General features: G+C 43.3%; 1 protein-coding gene across 5 annotated transcripts in view; it reads left to right on the top strand.

The window, feature by feature from the left end:
* Positions 1–14,831, top strand: part of MYOZ1 (myozenin 1) — a 127,243-nt gene that overhangs the window by 27,429 nt on the left and 84,983 nt on the right. The window contains exon 1 of one of the 5 annotated variants that reach the window (XM_056530686.1): positions 9,043–9,090. The exons of the other annotated variants lie outside the window; for them this stretch is intronic. The gene's annotated coding sequence lies outside the window, so the exon portion shown is untranslated. Of the gene's footprint in view, positions 1–9,042; positions 9,091–14,831 lie in introns of those variants that run through there. 5 annotated transcript variants of the gene reach the window in all.

Below are 14,831 nucleotides of genomic sequence, written 5' to 3' on the forward strand. Positions count from 1 at the left end.
ACTGACATACAAAACACACAGGGCCCACATAACACACATGGCCTACATTTACACCAAAAAAAAAGAAAAAAATGCAATAGAAAAAATTAAGTAGAGCTCTTTTGGGGGAAGAAGGAATAAATTAGCTGATTTTAAACATTTATCAATTGAATAGTGATCACTTTTTCCTTTTGTCTCATTTTATTTTTCTTGCCCAAACTTCTTCTTTTGTTACTCCTGTAATATAATCAGACAATTAATCACATTTTCTGATACATTTCATTTTTTGGCATGGCATCCACACGTGTAACTGTAAAGACAAGGAAATTAATGAAATATCATTAAACGGTTCAATCAATACCACACAGATATCCTCCACTTCTAACAACAAAATTCATTACAACTCAAACAATTTCATAGAGGAAACATTCACTGGTCATTTCCCATACATTCCTGATTCATCAATACAAATCACACATGTACAACATACTTTCTATCACAAGAACCCTTTATGAACATCATCACATGACTACATTCACCCAACTTTCCCAGAGACCTAACACATTATCTGCATTCCATTCACTCATCTCCCTCATTGATCCAGGGGACCCCCAAGTTTCCCCCCCCCTAACACCTTTAGTACTTTCCAGAACAAAGGATTAAAGGATTAACACTATTTCATCGCTTCAACAAATTTATTGGACTTTTCTACATTCCTGTACCATGATCTCACTTATTCAAGCACTTCCAGCTCTGCTCAACCAGCATGCGTCTTCTGCAGCATCGTCCTCCTCCACAGAATCAGTCACCTTTTTAATTTCCCTTTTGCTTTCCAGAACATGAATGTATACAAATATTTTATATAACACGGCTGTATATCCATACCATTAACCATCAGTATATTCCAAACTTTCAACTAACTTAATTTTCACATGCTTTTCCCTTCACAAATCACCTACTTTTTCACCAAAACATTGAATCTCTATTTCTGACAAGAATCTCTCCTAATCCTATCAAACTATTTACAACAATCTGCTCCCACCACTTACACACACTGGACCAAAAACACCAATTTCCTCAACACAATGCACACAGCCATTTGTCCACTCAAACCACCATATAACAAAACTACCAAGGAACATTCTTAAGGGGACACTAAGGCAATTAATCCTACTCAACAACTTAATTTACAACACAGACACACCTCTCACACAGCCATACATCCTTCCCTTCACACAGTCACCCATTTGGATTGGGCAAAAAATTTATACTAAAACACAAACAAAAGAGGGTGTCAACGTGACAACCACAGTTTGTATGATGCCACTATAAACTGCTCCACTTGTGCATTACCAATATCATTTAAAAGCTACTGGAGCGGCTAACACTTTCTCCAATACTGTCTGAAGCTATTAGTAATGCCGTCCTCTAATACGTTAAAAGTTAATGGCCAATACTATCTGAAGCTATCACCTTGTGTGACACCCAGAAAAGTTATTGTGCCCAATTACAGCCCAGAAAAAGATTTTAGGAAACCTAGAACTCAAAAATCTATATAACTGATCTTCCTTTGCCTAATCCATAAAATTAAAACATCAAAAATGTAATTAAATCCGGACTATCAGGAAAGAAAAAAAACTGGATTTTTCAAAGACTCAAAAATCCCAATGAATCTTTCTCACAGTTAAATCATTCTTCTGTTTACATTATGAAATGGATCTGACCTTGTTACAGCACACCTTATCTGCTTCTCAGATAAAGGAATTTACAGCCCAATGAATAGAGAAAAAAATTGTTTTTATAAGCCTGCAAACCTGTGGCAAAGAAAAAAATCTGCTTTTGCCTTCTAAGCCTATTTAAAGCGGCAGTCAATCACAAGCGACTATAAAAACAAGAGAACAACACAGCGGGAAAATCTCTGTCGCTAGGAGTTAAATCCTAGAGGGTCGACTTAGGCCGTCCAGACTTCCCACAGAAACTACCCAAACACACAAGCAAGGCTACAGATTTATAAAAATCAGCAGATTTACCGTGTTTTCAGTGGGGTTGATCGCTCCCCTAGTTTGGGTAATAATGGGTTGCCTCGGGCGGCTCAAAGTGTCGCTCCACTGGATTCGTATCTTCCCTCGAGCGTGGTTCCGCCATCCCAAGCTGCCACCAACTGTTAGGGATGGATTAATGTGCGGCCTTAATCTGTGAGTGACTAACGCTGTACTAATTTCTGACGTAAGAAAATTCACACCAGGCCAGGTTGGTATGGGTTCTCTCCTCGGTACCCCGGGGGAGTTCTGTTTATTACAGGAAGTAAATTAGTTTTTTTACAAACTGAGAAAAAGGGGAGGGTGTAAGGTAAAATTATGCATCGTTCTATATGCTGATTGGTCATTTGAGCGTGGCGTAGCATAAGTCATTTTCTTGCAAGTCCTTTTAGCTTAAGATTTCAGCATCTTTCCACAAAGTCTAATATTTAGACGTCTTGTATCCATAGTCTGCATTTCAAGGTTCTAGTCTAGTAACAGGCAAAGCGATAAGATGAAATGTTCGGCATTTAGCATTTTGATGTATCTGGGTTAAAGGGTAAGGGAACAGATATTTTTTCCAGCAGCAATGGCATTTTAATATTAATATATTAGTCATTAGAAACATAAGGGTCATCCCTATCATTACCAGCGGGGGCCAACTTCTCCAAGCCCCCCCCCCCCAGGACCATCTGTGGATGGTCCTGGTCAGCGATCATTGTGGTTGGTCCCTGTGGACCAATCACAGTGATTTCTGACTATGGGGGGTTAAAGTTCAGATCTACCGCCCTTCCCACCCCTAGAAGTCGGGTAGAGCGGGGGAAGAGGATCCCGGGAGCTGCGGGGGGCCGCGGCACATACCTGCTGTGGGACCGGCGGGGACGGCAAGGACCGGGGACCGTCTAGAAGGCAGCTGCGGCAGGTAAGTGGAAGCAGCAGTGAAGATCGCCGTAAAGTGATATTCACTGCTGCTTCCAGGAGTTTCAAAACTACAACTCCCAGCATGCCCAGACAGCCTTTGGCTGTCTGGGCATGCTGGGAGTTGTAGCTTTGCAACATCTGGAGGGCCACAGTTTGGACAACACTGTGCAGTGGTCTCCAATCTGTGCTCTTCCAGATGTTGCAAAACTACAACTCTCAGCATGCCCAGACAGTCCAGGCATGCTGGGAGCTGTAGTTTTGTAACATCTGGCCCTTCAGATGTTGCCAAACTACAACTTCCAGCATGCCTGGCCAGTCTGGGCATGCTTGAAGTTGAAGTTTTGCAACAGCTGGAGGCACACAGGTTGGGAAACACTGAGTTTCCCAACCAGTGTGCCTCCAGTTGTTGCAAAACTACAACTCCCAGCATGCTCAGACAGCCGAAGGGCATGCTGGGAGTTGTAGTTTTGCAACAACTGGAGGAGAACAGTTGGGAGACCGCCAAGTAGTGGTGTCCAAACTGTAGCCCTCCAGATGTTGCAAAACTTCATCTCCAAGCATGCCCAGACTGCCCAGGCATGCTGGGAGTTGTAGTTAGGCAACATCTGAAGGGCCAGATGTTACAAAACTACATCTCCCAGCATGTCTGGACTGCCTGGGCATGCCGGGAGTTGTAGTTTTGCAACAACTGGAGGCCCACTGGTTGGGAAACATTGTCTGTTTCCTAACTCAGTGTTTCCCTACCTGTGTGCCTCCAGCTGTTGCAAAACTATAACTCCCAGCATGCACTGAGAAACCGTACATGCTGGGAGTTGTAGTTTGGTAACAGCTGGAGGCGCACGGGTTGGGAAACACTGAGTTAAGTAAAAAACTCTCAGTGTTTTGCAACCAGTGTGCCTCCAGCTGTTGCTTAACTACAGCCCCCTATGAAGGGAGTTGTAGTTTAGCAACAATTGGAGGCTCCCTGTTTATGAACACGCTGTATTATGTGCGCTCTTCCCAGGGGAGAGCACAAAAAAAGTACTAACCTATATTTCTTGTTTTTCTTTTCTTCTCATTTCAGATACGTGAATGTTGAGGACTACGTCGGATTCGGTGGACTGCGACGATGACCAGCATTTTTTTTATTTCAATAAAATGGTTAAAGAGGGCTGTGGGGGAGTGATTTTTTTTGGAATACATTTTTTTTTTCATTGTGTCCGTGTTTTTTATAATTGAATTTTCTGGGTTAGTAGTGGAAGCTGTCTTATAGACAGAATCCATTACTAAGCCAGGGCTTAGCGTTAGCCCCAAAAACAGCTAACGCTAACCCCCAATTATTACCCCGGTACCCACCGCCACAGGGGTGCCGGGAAGAGCCGCTACCAACAGGCCCGGAGAGTCAAAAATGGCGCTCCTGGGCCTAGGCGGTAACAGGCTGGCGTTATTTAGGCTGGGGAGGGCCAGTAACAATGGTCCTCTCCCACCTTGGTAACGTCAGGCTGTTGCTGCTTGGTTGGTATCTGGCTGATACTGAAAATATGGGGAACCCTATGCATTTTTTTTTTGTTTTTTTTTTATAAATAAAAAAAAGAGTGTGGTTCCCTAATTTTTTCAGTATCAGCCAGAGACCAACCAAGCAGCAACAGCCTGACGTTACCAGGGTGGGCGACCATTGTTACTGGCCCTCCCCAGCCTAAATAACGCCAGCCTGTTACTGCCTAGACCTAGGAGCGCCATTTTTGACCCTCCGGGCCTGTTGGTAGTGGCTCTTCCTGGAAACCCTGTGGCGGTGGGTACCGGGGTAATAATTAGGGGTTAACATTAGCTGTTTTGGGGGCTAACGCTAAGCCCCAGCTTAGTAATGGATTCTGTCTACAAGATGGCTTTCACTACTAAGCCTGAAAATTCAATTATAAAAAACACAACACTATGAAAAAAAAATTTATGTAAAAAAACACTCCCCCACAGCCCTCGTTAACCCTTTTATTGACATAAAAAAACGCTGTTCATCATCGCAATCCACAAAATCTGACATAGTCGTCCGCATTCACGTATCGAAATTTAAAAGAAAAAAAAATTTAGTACTTTTTTTGTTTCCACACACAAGCAAAAATGCAATAAAAAAAACACAAGAAAAACTGACAAAGCAAAGGAAAAAGCTGGGACAGTTTTTCTGGCGTTTTTTATGATGCATAAAAAACCTCAATGGAATCCTGGCCTCAAAGCAATAGAACAAAATCCCTGTGTCTACTTTTCCTGTGAGGTGGAGAAGGATTGTACGGTAGAGCGAGGGGGGACGTTTCTATATTTGCACAAAATTTATCAAAGGAGTGCACAGCCTTAGTAAATTCTGAGCAAGAGTGTACAATAGACAAGCAGTGTAAAGGGATAGAACTGTGTCTACAATAGACACATAATGAGGAATCCCCCCCATTGTTTTTGTGTATCAATATATAATTTATTTGGAATGTCTATTTTCCTTATAAGCAGAGAGCTTCAAAGTTAGAAAAATGCAAAGTTTTCTATTTTTTCATAAAATTTTTGCATTTTTCACCAAGAAATTATTCAAGTATCGACAAAATTTTACCACTTACATAAAGTAGAATATGTCACGAAAAAACAATCTTAGAATCAGAATGAAAGGTAAAAGCATCCCAGAGTTATTAATGCTTAAAGTGAAAGTGGTCAGATATGCAGAAACACTCTGGTCCTACAGTCAAAAATGGCCTGGTCCTTAAGGGGTTAAAGGGGTACTCCGCCCCTTGACATCTTATCCCCTATACAAAGGATCTCTCTTGCAGCACCCCATGTCATCTTGTGCATGGAGCAAGCTTTGCTCTGTGCCTGATGACTGGTGATGTAGGGGCCGGAGGATCTTGATGCCACGGCCCACCCCCTCAATGCAAGTCTATGAGAGGAGGCGTGACTGCTGCCACACCCCCTCCCATAGACTTGCATTTAAGGGTGGGGCGTGACGTCACCAGAGAGCGGAGCTGTGATGTCCCGATCCAATTCTATTGTAATGAATTGGATAACAATAAAAAATAAAAAACAACAATAGAAAAAAATATCCCAAAATTTATTGTAAAATTTAATTTTCTTCTTCCTACTGTAAAACCTGAACCTATCTTTATGCAAACATAGTCCTTGAAGAATATCCTATGACTGGATATTTATCTTGTTTTTTTTCTAAGAGAAGGATTAACAACAATAAGGTTATATTGAGTACTAAATATAATAAAAATATTAAATGCATATGAAGTTGATCACTTGGGAATGAAGACTTCTCGGGCTACAAGAAATGTACACAATGACGGTTCCAGCTATTTATTCCTATTACCGCTATGTGATACTTGTGAAATATTTTGGCATGTTTCCCAAAGATACCACACATTAAAACTCATCTAAGGTACTCTGAGGCACTGGAAATATTACAGTTTGAGAACATCCGTGATAGGAGATCGAACTAAAAAGTATCATATTTCAACTGCATTTGAATTTAGTGAGCCTGAGTTAGGCTGCTTTTACACTATAAAAATACCTCTGTTATAAACGCCCATTATAAAAACCCTGGAAATTGGCCGTTAAACTGCCATTAGAAAGTCCAATTATAGTCTATGGTATTTTTCCAATAGCCGTTTTAACCCGTTATCGCCCGATATTAATAACGGATGTTATTTTGTGACAGGCGAATGAATGGAAGAAATAGTGCATGCACTATTTCTCCTGTTACTATCGCCCGTCACAAAATAACGGCTGTTACTTTGAATTGGGGTGACTATGGCCCCCGCCGCACTAAACACCCACTCTGATGGCATATTACTTGCCGGGCAGGACAGCTTTTCCAGGGTAATCTCTGCTAGTTGCGGCCACAAATCCAGTTTGGCTGCCCAGAAGTCCAGCGGATGTTCAAGGTGTGTTGGCATGGGCATGTCAAGGTATGCCACCACCTGCTGGTTCAGGTCCTGCTCCATGTCTACCTGCTGCTGATGAGTTGCTTCACTATGCGGGTGAAGAAAGGTACTCATCTGCGACTGTAGACTCAGGCTGCTGCTGATGGAGCTGGTACTACTCCTGCCACCCCACCCCTCCCCAGCAGCCAGGGCAGTGGAAGGTGAGCAGACAGGGCCCCCAAGTCAGACCTGCGAGAGGATAGACAATGGCGCTGATAGGCTTCGGCCAACTGTCTACGTAGGATGTCTCTGTAGTAGGTCAGTTTGTCCTCCCTCTCAGTGGGTGTAAAAAAAGGCCCCCATTTTGTGGCGGTTGCGAGGGTCCAATAAGGTGGAGAGCCAGAAGTCATCCCACTGCCGAATGGTGACAATTTGGCTGTCACTATGCAATAAGGTGCATTGTGCTATTTGTGCAAGTGACTTGGAGGGACTCCCTGCCTCCATCTCCACTGGATACTGCCATGGTGTGTCTAGGTCCTCTGTCTCACCTTCCTCATAACCCTCTAGCTCCTCTGGTTGCTCCTGCTCCTCCTCTCCTGTCAGATGATGAGAAAAATGGTCCATTTCCCAAAACCTAAACTGTGCTCCACTGTGCCCCTCCCCCTCCTCCAGTTCAGGGCTCATGTGGCCATAACATGTAGGCACCACGTCTCCATTGCCCTGACCAGCCATCGTTTCCCACACGTTTTGTAGGAAATGAAACAGTGGAATGACATTGTTCATCCCGTAATCGTGGCGACTAACTAATAATGTGGCTTCCTCAAAGGGCCTGAGCAAACGGCAGGTGTCAGGTATGAGCTGCCACGTGTTCACATTGAAGTTACACAGGGGAGTCCCTCTATCCGCTTAGATCATCAAGAAATCGTGATGGCTTTTCTCTGTTTGTATAGTCAGTCCAACATATAGAGGGTGGAATTCCAACGTGTGGCAACGTCACAAATCAATGTTGGGGGATACCATTCTGACGCTGCAGGTCAAGGAGGGTGTGCTTTGCGGTGTACAAGTGGCTGAAGTGCATGCAAGGTTTCCTTCCCATTGTTAGGATGTCTTGCAAATGGGGGGAACACTTCAGGAACTGCTTCACAACCAGATTGAACACATGTGCCATGCAGGGTGCATGGCTTAGCCTTCCCAGCCACAGCGCATGCAAGATGTTCTTCTCGTTGTCAGTCACCCTGGTTCCCATTTCCAGTTTTCATGGAGTAAGCCATGCTTCGATTTCTTTATGAATTACTTTTAACAGTTCCTCCCCAGTGTGACTCTTTTCGCCAAGGCAAACCATGTGAAGAACAGCATGATACCGCCGTGCTTTGCACACATGGTATGCTGAAGGGCCACTGAGACTTGTCTGGGCAGTGGAGGCTCAGGACACGGTGGAGGATGAGGAGACGGACACTGTCACAGGACCAATGGGCTAGGAGGGTGGAAGAGGAAGCGGCGTGACCTGTCCAAGTTGGGGTTGTGGCTGTGCAGGAACCACATTCACCCAGTGAGCTGTAAAGGACATGTATTGTCCCTGACCGTAGTTACAGCTCCAGACGTCGGTGCTGCCGTACACTTTGTTACACACCGACAGGCTCAAGGACTGGACCACCTTCTCTTCCACAAAATTGTGCAGGGCTGGTACTCCCTTCTTCGCAAAGAAATTACGACTTGGCACTCTCCACCCCGGCTCGGCACAAGCCATCAGTTCTCTGAAAGGTGCAGAGTCCACCACTTGAAAAGGGAGGAACTGCAGCTCCAGCAACTTAGACAGGAGCACATTCAGCTTTCTGAGCCGTTGGATGAGTGGGCGCATACTGTTGTCTCTTGGACATGACTTCGCCAATGGATTGTTGACGGAATGGCTGACTAAAAATAGGAGGAGCAGGAGCATCTGGAGTGACAGAAGGAGGGTATGGCACACAGCTCCCTTCAGCTGAGGGGGTGGAGCCTTGGCTGGCTGAAAGAGGGATTGACATGCCACTGCGTGATGCAGCAGGCTGGACTACTAAATCGGAGCCACGGTTCTCTCTGGCCGCTTTATGATGGCGAAGCATATGTTAACGCAGGGCCGTGGTGCCAACATTGGGACCCTGGCCATGCTTCACCTTCTTCCGACATATCTTGCATGTGGTTATGTGAACCTCCTCAGGATGCTTGATGAAAAACTGCCACACCGCCGAGTAACTGATTTTCCCACCAACAGTCTGCACTAATTGACTGCTACTGCCGCTGCCTCCAGGAACCCCAAGAAGGTAGGCTGTCGCAAAGCAGGTGGTCACCCCCGGGCACGTTTAGCTCCAGAGTTTCCACTTCTACCACGACGCTGACTGCCAACCATGCTACCACCTTGCTGGCTCAGCTGTTGCCTCACGGGCAACCTGCAACTCTTTTCTCCTGATGATGATGAAGCCCCTTCTGCACCCGGCTCCCAATTGCGATCGGCTTCATCATCATCAACAAGTGTCTGCACGTCACTGATGTCTTCCTCAGGTTTCTCAACAGTGTCTGCTGAACAGTGGCAACACCGCCTCCCACATCGCTCTCCTCATCACTACTTGCCTGCCTAGTGGAGGAAGCGGCCAATGTCTCTTCCACTTCTTGGCTGGCAGTAGATGCTGATTGTCCTCTATTAGATCTTCCTCAGTGAATAGTGGAGCTGAACCCACAGCATAAGATACTTCTGTAGGGTAGGGAACAGCATAGGACACAGGCAATGGGAGGACAGGGACTGCTCCCTGGCCATGCCAACTGAGGGTTGCGTCTGAGGAACCCACCGACTGTTGACTGGGGGTGTCAGATGTCACTTGTGATGAAGTGGATGACCGTGTTAACCAATCGACGACAACAGATGGGTTGCTGGTTGAGACACGACCGCTAGCTGATAATGGGAGCTCAGGCCTCTCGCTGCGACTTCTGCTGCCACTCGCCCCTAGTCTGCTGTGACCTCTGCCTGAAGGATTTAGGCCTCTGCCACTCCTCTGTGCACATCCTGGAACTTCTCTGCCTGACATACTTAGTGCGTATATGAGTGGAGTACAATACGCTTCACTATGCTTAAAACAGTATTTGTCTAGAACAGCAGCAGTTGTGCACTTTTGGCTGGCCTTTCATAGTATCTAGGCCCTTGAAAGATTAACAGGTATAAAATAGGACACTACTTAGATGTAGGTATGTGGTATGCACTGAGGGCAGAAAAATGCTCTAAAGTACACTTAAAAAAGTATCTGAGTACAACACCAGCCAGTGATTACTTTTGCCTGGACTTTCGCAGTATGTAGGCCCTTGACAGATTAACTGGTAAAAAATAGTACACTACTTAGATGTACGTATGCGGTATGCACTGATGAGGACAGAAAAATGCGCTACAATATGCCTAAAAACTCTGTATTTTTGTAAAACACCAGCTGGTGAGTACTTTTGGCTGTCCTTTCACAGTATGTAGGCCCTTGACAGATTAACTGGTACAAAATAGTACACTACTTAGATGTACGTATACGGTATGCACTTAAGAGGGCAGAAAAATCCACTACAATATGCCTAAAAACTCAGTATTTTTGCAAGACACCAGCCGGTGATTACTTTTGGCTGTCCTTTCACAGTATGTAGTCCCTTGACAGATTAGCAGGTACAAAATTGTACCATACTTAGATATACGTATGCGGTATGCACTTATGAGGGCAGAAAAATCCACTACAATACGCCTAAAAACTCAGTATTTTTGCAAGACACCAGCCGGTGATTACTTTTGGCTGTCCTTTTACAGTATGTAGTCCCTTGACAGATTAGCAGGTACAAAATTGTACAATACTTAGATATATGTATGCGGTATGCACTGATGAGGGCAGAAAAATGCGCTAAAGTACACTTAAAAAAGTATCTGAGTACAACACCAGCCAGTTATTACTTTTGCCTGGACTTTCACAGTATGTAGGCCCTTGACAGATTAACTGGTAAAAAATAGTACAATACTTAGATGTGCGTATGCGGTATGCACTGATGAGGGCAGAAAAATGCGCTACAATATGTCTAAAAACTCTGTTTTTTTGTAAAACACCAGCCGGTGAGTACTTTTGGCTGTCCTTTCACAGTATGTAGGCCCTTGACAGATTAACTGGTACAAAATAGTACTTTACTTAGATGTACGTATATGGTATGCACTTATGAGGGCAATAAAATGCGCTACAGTATGCCTAAAAACTCTGTATTTTTGTAAAACACCAGCTGGTGATTACTTTTGGCTGTCCTTTCCCAGTATGTAGGCCCTTGACAGATTAACTGGTACAAAATAGTACACTACTTAGATGTACGTATATGGTATGAACTTATGAGGGCAGAAAAATGTGCTACAATATGCCTAAAAACTCTGTATTTTTGTAAAACATTACCCGGTGAGTACTTTTGGCTGTCCTTTCACAGTATGTAGGCCCTTGACAGATTAACTGGTACAAAATAGTAAACTACTTAGATGTACATATATGGTAAGCACTTATGAGGGCAGAAAAATCCACTACAATACGCCTAAAAACTCAGTATTTTTGCAAGACACCAGCCGGTAATTACTTTTAGCTGTCCTTTCACAGTATGTAGTCCCTTGACAGATTAGCAGGTACAAAATTGTACACTACTTAGATATACGTATGTGGTATGCACTGATGAGGGCAGAAAAATGCACTACAATACGCCTAAAAACTCTGTATTTTTGCAAGACACCAGTCGGTGATTACTTTTAGCTGTCCTTTCACAGTATGTAGTCCCTTGACAGATTAGCAGGTGCAAAATTGTACACTACTTAGATATACGTAGGCAGTATGCACTTATGAGGGCAGAAAAACCCACTACAATACGCCTAAAAACTCAGTATTTTTGAAAGACACCAGCCGGTGATTACTTTTGGCTGTCCTTTCACAGTATGTAGTCCCTTAACAGATTAGCAGGTACAAAATTGTACACTACTTAGATATACGTATGTGGTATGCACTGATGAGGGCAGAAAAATGCGCTAAAGTACACTAAAAAAAGTATCTGAGTACAACAGCCAGTGATTACTTTTGCCCCGACTTTTACAGTATGTAGGCCCTTGACAGATTAACTGGTAAAAAATAATACAATACTTAGATGTACGTATGCGGTATGCACTGATGAGGGCAGAAAAATGCGCTACAATATGTCTAAAAACTCTGTATGTTTGTAAAACACCAGCTGGTGAGTACTTTTGGCTGTCCTTTCACAGTATGTAGGCCCTTGACAGATTAAATGGTACAAAATAGTACACTACTTAGATGTACGTATATGGTATGCACTTATGGGGGCAATAAAATGCGCTACAGTATGCCTAAAAACTCTGTATTTTTGTAAAACACCAACTGGTGATTACTTTTGGCTGTTCTTTCCCAGTATGTAGGCCCTTGACAGATTAACTGGTACAAAATAGTACACTACTTAGATGTACGTATATGGTATGAACTTATGAGGGCAGAAAAATGTGCTACAATATGCCTAAAAACTCTGTATTTTTTTAAAACACTACCCGGTGAGTACTTTTGGCTGTCCTTTCACAGTATGTAGGCCCTTGACAGATTAACTGGTACAAAATAGTACACTACTTAGATGTACGTATATGGTATGCACTTATGAGGGCAGAAAAATCCACTACAATACGCCTAAAAACTCAGTATTTTTGCAAGACACCAGCCGGTAATTACTTTTGGCTGTCCTTTCACAGTATGTAGTCCCTTGACAGATTAGCAGGTACAACATTGTACACTACTTAGATATACGTATGTGGTATGCACTGATGAGGGCAGAAAAATGCACTACAATACGCCTAAAAACTCTGTATTTTTTGTGAAACAGCAGCCGGTAATTACTTTTGTCTGTCTTTCACATTATATAGGCCCTTGACAGATTAACAGGTATAAAATAGTACACTACTCAGATGTACGTATGCGATATGCACTTATGAGGGCAGAAAAATCCACTACAATACGCCTAAAAACTCTGTATTTTTGTAAAACACCAGCCGGCGATTACTTTTGGCTGTCCTTTCACAGTATCTAGGCCCTTGATAGATTAGCAGGTATAAAATAGTACACTACTTAGATGTACGTATGCAGTATGCACTTATAAGGGCAGAAAAATGCGCTACAGTACCCTTTAAAAAACGTATTTTTGTTAAACACCATCAGTACACAACAGTGCTGCCGCCAAAAAAAGCTGTGTACTAAACACAAATTTGCACTCTGTCAAAGACTATTAGGAATGGACTGCTGGGTATTATACCATCTGCCTCCTCTGCTAAGGTTTATGAAGATGAGGCAGCTTGTTGAAATGTATGAGGCAATACACAGCTTTCTGCCCCTTTCTGTAATACTATGCTGAAGAAAGTGACTTGGAGGTTAATGCCTGCAACTGCAGTAAAAATCCTTTTCAGTGAAAAAACACAATGCTCTCCGTCCACGAGAACGCTGATGTGACTAGGAGGATATTAAACGCTACTGGACTGCGCTTTTCTCTGCTGTAACACACACAGGCTCTGCGTGCTATGATCCTTCTGCAGTGTATTGTGATGAAGTGACTGGCCGCAAGATGGCTGCCGATTATATAGGGCTGTGTCATCATAGGGGTGACTGGCTGCTGATAAGCTGCATCCTGCATGTGATTCAGGGTCATCCCGCCTACCTCCCTCCCTGCCTTGCCTTCCTGCCTTCCCAGCGTTCCTTGCCCCATGTCTTGAAATGTGGATCCGCCATTTAAGATGCCCTGGAATCTGCACCACAGTAAATGGAGTTTAATGAAGCGATTTGCAAGATAGAATCGCGGCAATATTTGCATTCGTTGCCTATTTATCTATTTCATCCAATTTTTAGCAAGTCCCTAGCAGCGCTACCTATTTTATTTATTTGTTCCATATCTTTACATATTTGTGCGGGATACAGGGGCTCACACTTATACGATTAGCAGCAGCAGGCACATAGTCACACTCTATACCATAGTGCTGGTGTCGCGTATCTATATAGATACATTATTCTGATTATGCTAACACTCCCTGTCAAACAAGTCCCTATTCTGTTCTGAGTTTGATGATGCCTGTAGAGTCCTTCATCAGAACACAATATTTTTTCAGATCCCAGAGTTTACACCCCAAAATTCATTCCATTAATAGACCCCAAAAGGTAATTCAGACTCCAGTCCTAAACCTTTTCTTTTCTTCCTTTCTTTGGTTACATGCATATTCCTCTAAGGTCTCCCCTATTTATTGGAGATTAGACATGAATATTTCTTTACACGTTTACATTTCTCAGAAAATTATTTTAACTATAAACCTATAGTTTTTAACCTTTGTATTTCTATGTTACAGTCACAGTCATGGCCACAGACATCTGGGTCACTGCATGTGTTAAACATATTAATATACATAGGCTGTAATGAATATGCTAGTTTATCATTATCACTTAGTGGGTGAATGTTGTGTGTGTTTGTATTTCTACAGACAAACCCAAGGTCAAGTGTAGGGGAAGGAAGCAGGTCTTATTAAAGGCGGCTGTTTCAGTGTAAACAGATAACATTTACATGGCTTGGAGGTTCCCCTTCCAATTTTAGTTATAGAATTGTTTAATAATATCTATTATGCAAATGAAGCTTAATAGCACAGGATGGTGTTCCCCAGCAAAACAAGAGTTAGCCCAAACCAAGGCATCTAGTGACTGTCAGTCAAATGGGGTTGGCAGAGGCAAGCCAGTCAGTGGGCATTATTAAGGGGGACATAGGCTGACTTTAGGCTTTTGCCATTCTGGGAAACACCCAGGGACGTGCACAGACATTTTGGAGGGCAGGGGCTCAGATAAAAAAAAGGCACTTAATTATAAAAAAAAAATTTTTATATATAGAAATGTTAGTAAAAGCCTTACATATGTTAAAGGGGAACTCTGGTACAGAACATCTTATCCTCTCCTACTCACAGGATAGGAGATAATTGATTGCAGAGGGTCTGACC

This window comes from Hyla sarda, chromosome 7 (genome assembly GCF_029499605.1).
Source record: "Hyla sarda isolate aHylSar1 chromosome 7, aHylSar1.hap1, whole genome shotgun sequence".
In the NCBI taxonomy this organism is placed as follows: domain Eukaryota; kingdom Metazoa; phylum Chordata; class Amphibia; order Anura; family Hylidae; genus Hyla; species Hyla sarda.